This window comes from Plecotus auritus, assembly GCF_963455305.1.
Source record: "Plecotus auritus genome assembly, chromosome: 6".
Classification (NCBI taxonomy): domain Eukaryota; kingdom Metazoa; phylum Chordata; class Mammalia; order Chiroptera; family Vespertilionidae; genus Plecotus; species Plecotus auritus.
The window spans coordinates 63,222,275-63,234,304 of record NC_137773.1 but is presented as its reverse complement, the minus strand read 5'-3'; positions in this window follow the sequence as shown (position 1 = coordinate 63,234,304).

The following is a 12,030-nucleotide window of genomic DNA, read 5'->3' as shown; positions in this document are numbered from 1 at the left end:
ACTTTAATGCTTTAAGTGTGGTGTTATTTTGTTTGTTTTGTTTTGCAAAATTAACACGGGCCAATATCTCTCACTTTCTGAATACAGTACTTCTCTTAATACAGTCCAAGATGATACTGACCTTTTGGAGGTTATGTCACATGATTGCCTCATATAAACTTAGCATAAAATGAAAACTCTGCAGTAAGGCTTTTGCTTTGATTTGAAACTAAAGATTAGAACAGACAAGAACATGGAGGATATGAGGGCTCAAGGTTAAAGAGATCTGGATTATGAACAACAAAGCCAAATTGTTTTAGGTAACAAAAATCAGAAAGGGAGGGGGCTGGGCAGTTGATTGTAACAAAATAATGAACACATTTTGAACTTTGCACCCTCTCTCTCCCCAATTGTCAATGAAAATCAGACACATTGCTATGGAAAGAATAGCTTATTTCAATTCACATTTTGATTTTCAATTCACATAAATGAAGATAGATATTACTTACAGGAAGGGAAGCATGAATTTTTCTTTTTTTCCCCAGGGCAGCAAGATTTTATTTTTATCACCATGAAAAAGACCTTGGGAAGTATGAACTTTGATATTATTTTATTTGCACAACTTCTGAAATCTTTCCATCATTGGATGTTGTGGGAGGCTTAAAAACCATTATTTGTTCCAATGTATGACTCAACGTCTCTTTTCACAATTCTTGTAATGATTGTCTTCTGTGGTTGGGACTAGATGGCCTTTGGAGTTTGTGCCTCAGAAATGTCAGGATAGAATGTGCCTGGACTCTTTAGACCCTACCTTGTCATACACTACATCCTAGTTTTGCTGTTCTTAGTAAACATCATTTTAGGTACTTACAAAAGTTCTGATTCTTTACCCTTTAATTTTTTCAACTAGAGAGTCAGCCTATGAATCAACTCAATCATAACATGGGTTTCTAGGGCAGTACATACTTTAGTTTTATATGATTCATTGAAATTCATGCAAAATTCCCCAAGAATCAGTGTTTTTAAAAGCAGAGCAAAGGTTTTGCTTAGCCTGGTTAAGGGTGATCAGTGCAGCCCACCCTATAATGCCTCACAGGAAAAATCACCCTGATGAAGCTTGTTGGAAATTTCCATGGATCCAGCGGCCACGGGCTGCCTTTGTCGGTTGTTGCACTTGCTTCTTCCTTTCCTATTTTTAAACCTATCTTAGCTGTTTCAGCATTCCATCCCCTTCCTTTTCTTCTGTTCCTTTTATTTTGGAGATTTATTCAGGAATTACTAAATACTCACCGTGTGGTCTCTACGAGAGAGAAGAATAGCACACCGCCATGGTCTCTGCCCAAGGCCATCATCACTGGAATCATCACTACCATCACCATCACCATCACGGAGCATGTGTCTTGTGCTAGGTACTTGAAATACAATACTTTTTTATTGTATTTTTTAATCCTCACCTGAAGACATTTTTCCATTGATATCTTAGAGAGAATGGAAGAGAGAGGAAAGACAGAGAGAAATATCGATGTGAGAAAAACACATCAATTGGTTGCCCCCTGCACAAGCCCCGGCCAGGGCATGGGCCAGGGAAGAGCCTGCAACCAAGGTACATGCCCTTGACCGGAATCGAACCTGGGACCCTTCGGTCCGCAGGCCGACTCTCTATCCACTGAGCCAAAGTGGCTAGGGCTGCAATATTTTGAAATCCATTTATAACACTAAGATAAGGAAGTATTGCAGTATTACTATTTAACAGATGAAGAAACAGACTCAGAATTTATATTCCTCACCTCACAGCAAGTAAGTGGCTGATTAAAATTTCTGTTTGCTTGACCCCACTTTTAGTTATAAAATAAATAAGACACGGGAATGTAATGTACAGCATGGTGACTGTATGAATAACACTGTATCACATATTTGAAAGTTCCTAAGAAGGTAGATCTTAAAAGTTCTCATCACAAGGAAAAAATTTAGCAACTATGTATGGTGACGGATGTTAACTAGACTTATTGTGGTGATCATTTCACAATGTACACAAATATTAAATCATTACATTGAACACTTGAAACAAATATAATGTTATATATAGTTATAATTCAATTTAAAAACGATAGAAGGTGGAGGGACTTTGCCCAGAAGTTCTGGGTAATTGGATGTGAATGTCTATCCACAGATGTTCGTTTAACGAATGAATGAATGTGTGTTGAGAGAGGAGGGAGCACACAGTGCCGGGTGAGCAGCATACACCTGAACAATGATGTTCCAACATTAACCTATAAATAAAACCAGAGCCTTGGCTACAGCAAGCAATCTGGCACATTCAGGAACTTACTGAGAAGAGAACACTTACTGATGAAATAGACATGCATATCACTCCCTTTTTACTTTACAAACACTTAAAAATGACCAACTGGAATTGCTACAAAACTGAGAAAAATAGTCTTGTTCTCACATTTATTTTCTATATAATTTTTCAGAATTAAACTTACTGGTTCTGGGCCTTAAAATTGATCTGGCTGAAATCTTCTTATCCATAGACTTAAGAAAACTGACGAATAAACAGCTATTTAAGGAATCCTTAAGAAATCACAGTTGGTTACCATAAAACAAAACTTAACACGTACAAAATATATAAATCAGAAAATGATAAGGCGACTTTTTTGAGTAGCAGAATCAGTGTTTGAGTTAGGTCTCATGAGTTTGAACAAGACAATAATGCATTGTTCCTAGTGTGCTGATTAAACGACTCTTTCAATTTTCCAGTGCACCCTCTGGCTAAAAGTGCCGTTTCATCTCCCACAGTCACACTAATATTTATTCTGCAAATTCCTGAAAAATCAGCCCTCACGCTACCAGGCCCACTTCCCTCCCCTGCTCTTGCAATGTCGCCATCTCAGAGCAGCTGCCCGCAGACTTTGCCGACAGCTACCCTTTGCTGCAGAAACATCACTGCGGCCTTTCCTCTGTGTCTATGTGAAACCTCAACTTTGAAGAGCAAGATGGTGAGAAAGTCGCCTTGAGTCTAACCAGGGCTTTGTCAATTTGTTGCCATGGCTTCTCTGTTGTGGGATTTGGGGGGTCTGGTTAGGGGAGATTAAAGCAGTGGGTGGTGCAGCGTATTTCGCTTTAAACCTGCAAGGTACTTCCTTGTGCATGAAATGTACAGAGGCCTTTCAAAGCCAAGTATGCGTGTAATTAAATCAGAAAGCACCAGTGTTAGGAGCACACCTCAAGGCCCAGACCGCCACGTGTGCTCCTTGTCAGTCTTCAGGAGGTGCACACGCACACGCTGAGCAGATGTGAAAAGGAGGATTAGATGCTGGATGTGTGCTGAGTCCTCTGCCAAGTGGGTCCGCAGGCTCCTGCCCACACAAACTCTGGCGGTCTTATCTCCTCTTCCTTTTTTTGTCACCCACACAGCAGGGAGAACATGCCCCTGGCAATCACAGCGCAAGACTCTCTAAGCTCCAACTTCCTAACTGGGGCAGCTGTGACCCCGTCCGCACCCGCTGCACGTGGCCTGCTGCTAATTGGCTGCCCTGTCCAGTATTGACAGGTTCGTTGGGGTTGTTCACAAACAAACAAACAGGAAAAGCAGAAAGCCATTTCCCCCCCATTTAGGACTCACTTTCAACCCAGTGTTATTATTTTTGAGTTTTTGCAACATAAAATATGGGGCCCATTTCTCTTGCATTTCTCCTTTTCTGGTTTTCTGATCAGCTGTCCCTCACATACATTTTGTCTGCCGCAAGCTTCCATAACTTCTCTTTGCCTGTCATCTTTCCTTCTCTTCTGCCCCCTCTGTCTTCCTTTGCATTCGTTCCCCCGGCCCCTCTGGGCCTCTCCACACGTCAATTAGCCAGAAAAGCAGTCGAAATCAAGCAGCGTAGACTCTTCTTTCTCCTCCTTCCCGCAGGCCCTCCCTCTGGAAGGGCCTTCCTGGGAAAGGGCCTTCCTTAGCCCCAGCCACTCTCTGGTCAGCTTGCTCTGGAGAACCTGCTTGACCTTCTCCACAACCTGTAAGTCCCCCAATCCCGACCCTGACCCCAAGAGCCCAGGTCCCCATTCTGAAATCTGCCCTGCCTTATCTGAAAGCAGGTCTCCTGAATGAAACAGGATCTTCATAAAGAGTTATGTTGCTTTTCTCAGTATTTTTTAAAAATATATTTTTATCAATTTGAGAGAGGAAGGGAGAGGGAGAGAGTGATAGAAACATCAATGTTGAGAGAGAACCATTGATTGGCTGCCTCCTGCATGCCCCCTACTGGGGATCAGCCCACAACCTAGGCATGTGCCCCGACCGGAATCAAACCCGGGACCCTCAGTCCTCAGGCTGACACTCTACCCACTGAGCCAAAAAGGGCATCACTATTGACGAATATGAGAAGCTGCAACCAAATTGATGAGACGCCGGGAAGGGTAAACTGAGACCAGGCCGTGTGGGAGAGAAGAAGGAGCCGGGATCCAGCTCAGAACGCCTACCTGCGCAGCAGCTGCGACTTGCTGACGCCCCCAATGGCAGACCAGGTGAGGTCGGCACCTTTTAGAACCTCAGTATCCTCGTGCTTCACTAGAAAACAGCATAGTTGCTTTAAGATATTTATTAAAATGGTATGTATTAAACCATCTCACACGTCCACACATAGGAACTTCCTGTAGCATTCAAGAGAAGGTGAAAATGGAAGCACACTAACATCTTTAGCTTTGGTTGGTGAGTATATATATATTTTTTTTATATATTTTTTTTTATTGATTTTTACAGCCAGGAAGGGAGAGGGATAGAAAGTTAGAAACATCGATGAGAGAGAAACATCGATCAGCTGCCTCCTGCACACCCCCCACTGGGATGTGCCCGCAACCAAGATACATGCCCCTGACTGGAATCGAACCCGGGACCCTTTAGTCCACAGGCCGACGCTCTATCCATTGAGCCAAACCAGCTAGAGCGGTGAGTATATTTTGATTCAAATACACGGTGACTCAGAAATAGCTCTGTACTGCCAGCAAATTCTGGACATACAATGTTATGACTCGTAAATGTCAGTAATGTTGACTCCCTGAGCAAGACAAGCAATCAAATCTTAAACATACTCCCTCCACTACCACACCGCGCCCGGGGTGAATCCGAGGAATGTAATGAAGCAGCAGAGTCTGATGCAGCAGCTTTGCGGGGAGGGGAGTCAGTGAAAACTGGCACTGATAACACAGGGCATGGCCAGGGCAAGAGGGGGCAAGGCGGTGGGGGTGCTGCCGTTGGTGGCAAATCTACGGTGTGGGATGATGCCCTGCATCCAATCTATCCTTCTGATATAGGACTGTCTTCCTCTGCTCCCTCTCCCTCTCCCTCTCCACATCCATCCCCATTTCTACCTAGATAGCCAGCTGTACCCAGGAGCTGTTAGCACCTTCTTCAGTGTCTGCCACACCCACTGGGGGTTGGAGGGACCAGGGATGGGAGAGAGAGGACAGGCAGGCAGGTGATGCCACATCTGCTTTTGGCTACACTCTGTATTAAACGGATCTGCTTCTTTTTCATTTTTAACAGCTTAGTGTGAAGAATGTCCAGTTCTTAGAGAGAGCTGAAACAAGCTGTCTTGAAACGTCGCTTACAGGGCATTTTGAAATATGTTTCCTGTTTACGTATCAGAATAGTGTAGTGTTAAAGAACAAATGAGATTATGTGAAAAAGCTGCTGTGCTATTGATCTGTGTGAGATGATGATGACATATATTTCCATACAGATGTGTGCCAAGTCATAGCAAAACAGTTAAGATGCTGTCGGTGGGAAATTGTGGAGAATTGCTTGGGAAGAAAGTATTTCTGAATTTTAAAAGGGATTTTTCTTGTAGTAGGTTGTTTTGCTAGAAGACAAAAGCAAATGTGTAACAGTATCCAAGTGAGAAAAAGAGTCTCTGCCTCAAGCTGCTTGGCGGTAACACGCTGCCACAAATATTCTTCACTGTATACATGCTCTTTGTAGAGTTCTGGTCATGCAACCTTTTAGTTTTAAAATATTGCCATGTATGTAAACTTCTGATAATTTTTGAATGTCAGACTTTGTCCTGTTCTTGCAATTCTCTCCCCTTGTCCTCCCCACCCCCACTCTGAGCCACTGTCCTTTAAAGACCATCATTTAGGAGACAGGAGTCGGCCAGGGGATGCTGGTTCGCCAGTGAGTAAATATTGCAGGATGCCAATATATACCTAAGCCCGCAGCAGGCCTCCGCTGTATTCGGTGCTTCCCATTTGCTGGAAGCCACACTTTAGAGGGAGTTCCTTTCACTCTTCTTTTCTCTTCCCTCCACATGCACTCATCCCTGGGGATCCCCAGGAAGGGTTTAGCCCAGTGCAGAGGTCCAGGAAACGCCCAATGAATGCTACCTAGTGCTTGCCTCGGGCTTATTTTGGCATCCTTTGAGCAGGGAATTAGAGTAGGTGTGAAAAAAGCCCATCACAGAATCGGTCAGGCAAATAAGCCTTGGCTGTGTCCACAGGGCCTAGGAGAAATGACGGGGGCACAAGGTGAACTCAGGTTGTGGCCATCGAAGGTCATGGGGAAAAGAAGACGAACACTCAGTACTCTTTGCTCAGCCTGTTTAGATCGGGTTTGGCCTGGAATCTTCCGTTAGAGACCAGAGCCCATCTGCTCCAGCATTCATGCCCTCTGAGCTCTAAGACTAACAGCAACGGGATGGAAGCGTGGGTGCAAGAAGCAAATCGCATGTGAAATAGAGGGGCAAAGTTGTAGCTTTCATATAAGGGCCAGGACTGGGCTGTTTCACAGTTGTTTTTAAAGTTATTAGTGCATAGGCTTTGGTGAGAGAAGTGGCTGTTTTTCAACAGGCATTTGCACGCTGGAGAAGTGTTCGGTAGCGCCCTCTCCCAGGGCCACTGCGGCCCAACGGGCACTGGGCACTATGTTACCTTCCAGTGCCCTCTACTGAGCTCCGGTTGCCCTGCTCTACAGCACAAGGGAGGGCCCCACGCACAGACTGCTGTTTGGGACCATGACCAGTCCTGAAAGGGCACCGGCTCCGGGCTGGGACATCTCTAGGTTCATTCCAGGCTCAGCCACTTCGAAAATGTGTCATGTTGGGCAGGCGGGTGACTGACTCTCTCAGGAACTTAATTTCATAATCCAAATGCAAAAAACACCCCCATTATCCTTTTTAAGAATGAGAATGAGTGGAGGTAAAGTATGCAAACATCTGCTTATAAACACTGATTGATGTATTTTTTTCTGGACAGAGTCATGATTTATGGAAAGTAGCCTTCTGCCTTTTTAAAACAAACAAATGTGTTTAGAGAACTATGTAATCAGCTTAAAATAAAATAGTAGAAACATTTCTTAGACACATAAGTGAGTGGTGAAAAAATCTAGAATTGTTCTGGCCAAACCAAGAAAAACAAACAAATATAAAGATTTGTTTTTTTTTTTCTTTTTATTTACAGAATAAGGAACTGGAGAACAGAAGCCTGAGTGTGTCTTGGTAATGACATTTGGTAGTTCAAGGAAAATAAGACTTCCATTTAGCATTTAGTTGCATATGCTTAGTTGCTTTGTTTTTGTGGAAGAGAATTTGGGATTGGTTTTTGAATTTTTGTCTAAGATCAGAATTCCATTTTCCCAGTGATCTCAGGGAGTCAGGTAATGTCAAAAGAGGGAAAACTCAGAAGTGAGGTGAGAGGGTTATTCTGGGGCAAGGTAGTGGGGGGATGCCTGGCCACCGAGACCCAGATGGTGGTAATCGAAATGATAATCATGGTGATAATCATCATCATAGTTGTTATTATTGGAGAGGTTACTGTGTGACAGGAAATGTGTCAAGCATTTCCTACATTTTCTTTTCCTTTCCTTTCCCAAGCACACCTATGGACTTGTTTAGATGTGTTTCACAGACGGGAAACCAAAGCACAGTTTAAAACGCTGTTGGTTAATGAGTGAGAGGTGGCCCACGGAGTCCACGTTTGCAGTCCAGAGTAAGAAGTAGTCATCTAGCCTCTCGGCGATGTGCCCTCAGAAGCTTTCTCCAATACCCCTCGTTAGGGTTAATGTGGATTTGCTCCTCATTGTTTCTGCAGTTACAAATGATTTCTCCACCTTAGATTCCTGGAATATTCCGTCAGATCAGGGTTTCCCAGCCTCAACACTACTGACATTTTGCAATGGATAGTTCTATTATGTGGGGGTGGGTGGGGAGGGGGGGCTGGCCTCTGCACTGTAGGGTGATTAGCAGCATCCCTGGCTTCTATGCAATAGATACAAGGAACACCCCCTCCAAGTCTGACAACCCAAAATATCCCCGCCATTGCCAAATGGTTCCAGGGAACACACTAGCCCTGGCTGAAAACCATTGCTTTGGAAAAGACTTTAGAAAAGCTTCTAAGATAACCACAAAAACGTCACATGCCATGTAGTTATGGGAACCTCTTGTATTCCTAGGTACTAGTCAAACAACAGAGTGAATACGAACGACACGGCCTTTTCCATTTTAAAAACATAACTCATCCCTCCTGAAATCATTGGTTCTGGAAGTCTCTCACGTGTCACCTTTTCTCTGACGCACAGTAACACTCGCACATGGACTCTGAGGCAGGATCTACCAGCTATTGTGTACATGGTCTATTAATTTTCTGGGTCTGCTATAAGAAATGACCACAGATTTAGATGACTTAAAACAATAGATATATACCATGTCATAGTTTTAAAGACTAGAAGTCCCAAACCAAGGGACAGGCGGGGCCCTGGCCTCTCCCAAGCCTTTAGGGGAGGACCCCTCCTCGCCGCTTCTCGGTTGCGGGCAATCCCAGGCCTCTGTAGTCATTTAGCATTCTCCCTGGGTCTGTGCCCCAACTTTCCTTCTTATAAGGATACCAATCATTGGATTAGGGCCCACCTCATCCAGTAGATCCTCACCATAACTTAATTCCATCCATAAATACTCTATTTCTAAATAAAGTCATATACACAGGTCCCAAGGATTAGGACTTGAACATATCTTCTTGGAGGACACAATTTGGCTCCCAACACATGGCATATTCCCATATACATAGAGCACATAAAGAATCCTTGCACCACCCATTTTCCGTTTATTCCAGTTCTATTCTCCATTTTCACGCTCTGTTCTGGACTGCATCTGTGACCTCCTTTGTTTTTAAACCTATGATTAGGTGAGGCCAATGGAAGGCGTCACAATTGGAGGTGAGGAGGAAAGTGTTTACCCCCTGGGCTATCTCCTTGCCCTGGTGCTGTGGATTGGCTGTCAAATCCCATAGCTCCTGCCCCCTGGTTGTCAGCATACAGCTGCTCTCTCCTGGTCCATCCCCTCGCCCAGGGCCCAGGGTGGTAACAAGTGGCTCTGCTGTTTCTGGCCCTAAAGCTACAGCATCCTTGTTGGTTTCCTCAGCTCTGTCCACCTTGTAACACTCACCTCCTGAGCCAGCGGATGCGCCCTCTGACCTCTGCCAGACTCTGAGCAATTACAATACTAAACACAGCAACAGTTTGCCTAGAAATAAAGTCTGCACCTGCTTCTTGAAATTACACACAAACACTCTGTTCCAAATGCATTTTCCCACCTTTCAACGAGCTGAGCGGGTGAAGTTCCCGACAGGTTGGCTCTGCCCCCTCCCCCAGTGGAGACACTCAGTCTTCTCCAGCTTGGCCTGTTGCCTTTGTGGGCAGCTCACGTTTGCATCTGCCCCTCAGGAGCAGCTCACATTTGCATCTGCCCCTCGGTTTTGCTTATGAAACCTCCTCTGCTCTTGGCTGCAGCAGGGCACAGATGAGGAAAATTGGTCTCTTTGTAATTTGGAACCAAACCATGAAGAGCTTATAAATTACTCATCAAAACGGCAAGGAGTTGCATTTCTGGGTTGGCCCACAGCAGCCTGAGCCTTGCTTGGTGCCATTAAGCAGCTCTCTAGGGAGGATAATGTGATGTCAGAGCCTGGACTCTGTGGCTCCCTCCCTCCCTCTGTCCTTCCTTCTGTGAATGGACACTGTGCCTTGGGTACCAGGTCTGGATTGCATCTGACCCCACTCATTGGAGCCTTTCAGGAAAAGTACTGGCGAACATGGGGCAATGCCAGTCTTGTTGATGGTAAAGGCAGCCCAGAAAAAATATTTGCTTTCTTCTTTCTTCCTCTTTTCCTCATTTGTTTTTCACTTTAAAGGCAAGTGAAAGAGGAGTGTGGGGGCAGGGCTGGGAGAGGGGAACTTTGGGAGGAGGAGAGAGAGCACCAGGCCTTGGGGATGGAGGGAGATGGTGTGGTTTGGAGGTTTTGCAGCGTTGTTGGCCTGTGCAATGCTTGATTGCAGACATCTGGCTTGATGGCAGTGTCCGGGTCCCGGGGCCTTTAAGCGCACCTCTCTCTCCCGCCCCTTTCATGTCCGTTTGGCTCTGTGAGGGCTGTGGTGCTGCACAGGGCCTGGTGGAGAAGAAGCAGGCGCTGGCTGTTAAGACTCAAGGGGAATCCTTCCCTCTCGGCTGTTCAGCCAGCTCCCTGGTGCAGGAATGGAAGCAGAGCTTGAGGGCAGTGCCCACTGGCTGGCAGCTGGTGGCTGGCGCTGGGCTGATTCTCTCAGGCCTCCGGGGAGTAAAGAAGGCCTCTGGGTACCTGAACGCATAAAAGGCCTCAGGGGAGATGGACTCCCACTCTTACCTGTCGAAGGATTGTATATTCTTAAAAGAATCTTTGAAGCCCTGGTCACATCCTGATAGACCCATCATAAGTTAAACTCATCATAAGACAAAAATACATTTAAATGCACCTAACCCACCAAACACCATGCTTAGCCTAGCCTACCTTAAACGCGCTCAGAACACTTACATTAGGCTGCTGCCGGGCACTTACCTTGAGTTTCATCTCAAGAGTGATTGCCTTCTTCTCGCCAGAAGCAGAGACCCAGATGAATGTTTTGTAGACATGATGGGATGTGAAAACACAAAACACCATAGCCAAAAAATGCTGGCAACATACTACGCTGGAGCGTATCGGTTGTTTACCCTGGTGTTCGTCTGGTTCACTGGGTGCTGGGCTCGCTGCTCGCATCATGAGAGAGTATTTTACCGCATGTCACTAGCCCAGGAAAAGATCAAACTTTAAAATTTGAAGTACAGTTTCTACTGAATGTGTATTACTTGCACACCATTGTAAAACTGAAAAATTGTAAATCAAACCCTCATAAGTTGGGGGTCATCTGCATCAGTCAGCCTTGAGGCTGAGTTCAACCTTGAGGACAATCAATCATTCATTCAGTCAATCCCATCTGTGCAACAGAGTCTCAATAAAATCTCTGAACATATAAGCTTGGGTGAGCTTCCCTGGTTGACAATACTTTGTGTGTATTGTCACACACCGATGTTAACAAGGTAACATGTCCTAAGGACAACAGAGCTTTCACATTAAAATCTTTCCCGACTCTGCCCTATGCATCAGTTTCCTTGCTGATTTTAGTTTGTATGTTTGTCCTGTAATAAACTATAACCACGGATATAACAGCTTTCAGTGAGTTCTGTGAGTCCGTTTCTCAAATTGTCATACTTGAGGGTGGGTTGGGAAGCCCCAAACACGAGTTGGTGTCAGAAGTGAGGGGGTTCCTGTGTGAACTTTCCCCTATAGCTTTGTAGTTGGACTCTGACTCTTTGCAGTCAGGGTCAGAAGTCTTGAGCAGACTATGCCCTAAGTTTGCCTAATTCCATGTAAGTAACCTGCCCAAAGTAACCAGGGACAGACATAAATGGAACTTAAATGCTATAGCACAAATGCAGATAACCACATATGTAACACAAAATGCTGTTAATAATTTATTATAATATATTCTATCAGGAATATACCAACTGGTGCAGAAATAGCCAAAGCATCTTGCGGGGACAGCAACGACAATCAGAGCACCTAGAGAATGGGAGGAAATTGGGAGGCGTCAGTCTACTGGGGGGGGGGGGGGGGCGGGGGAGGGTAGATGAAGCAGCAAGACTGAGAAGGAATAACAGAGATCTTGGAACTGAATCAGTTGGCAAGGGGCAAGCACTGGGATGGTGACTCACAGGT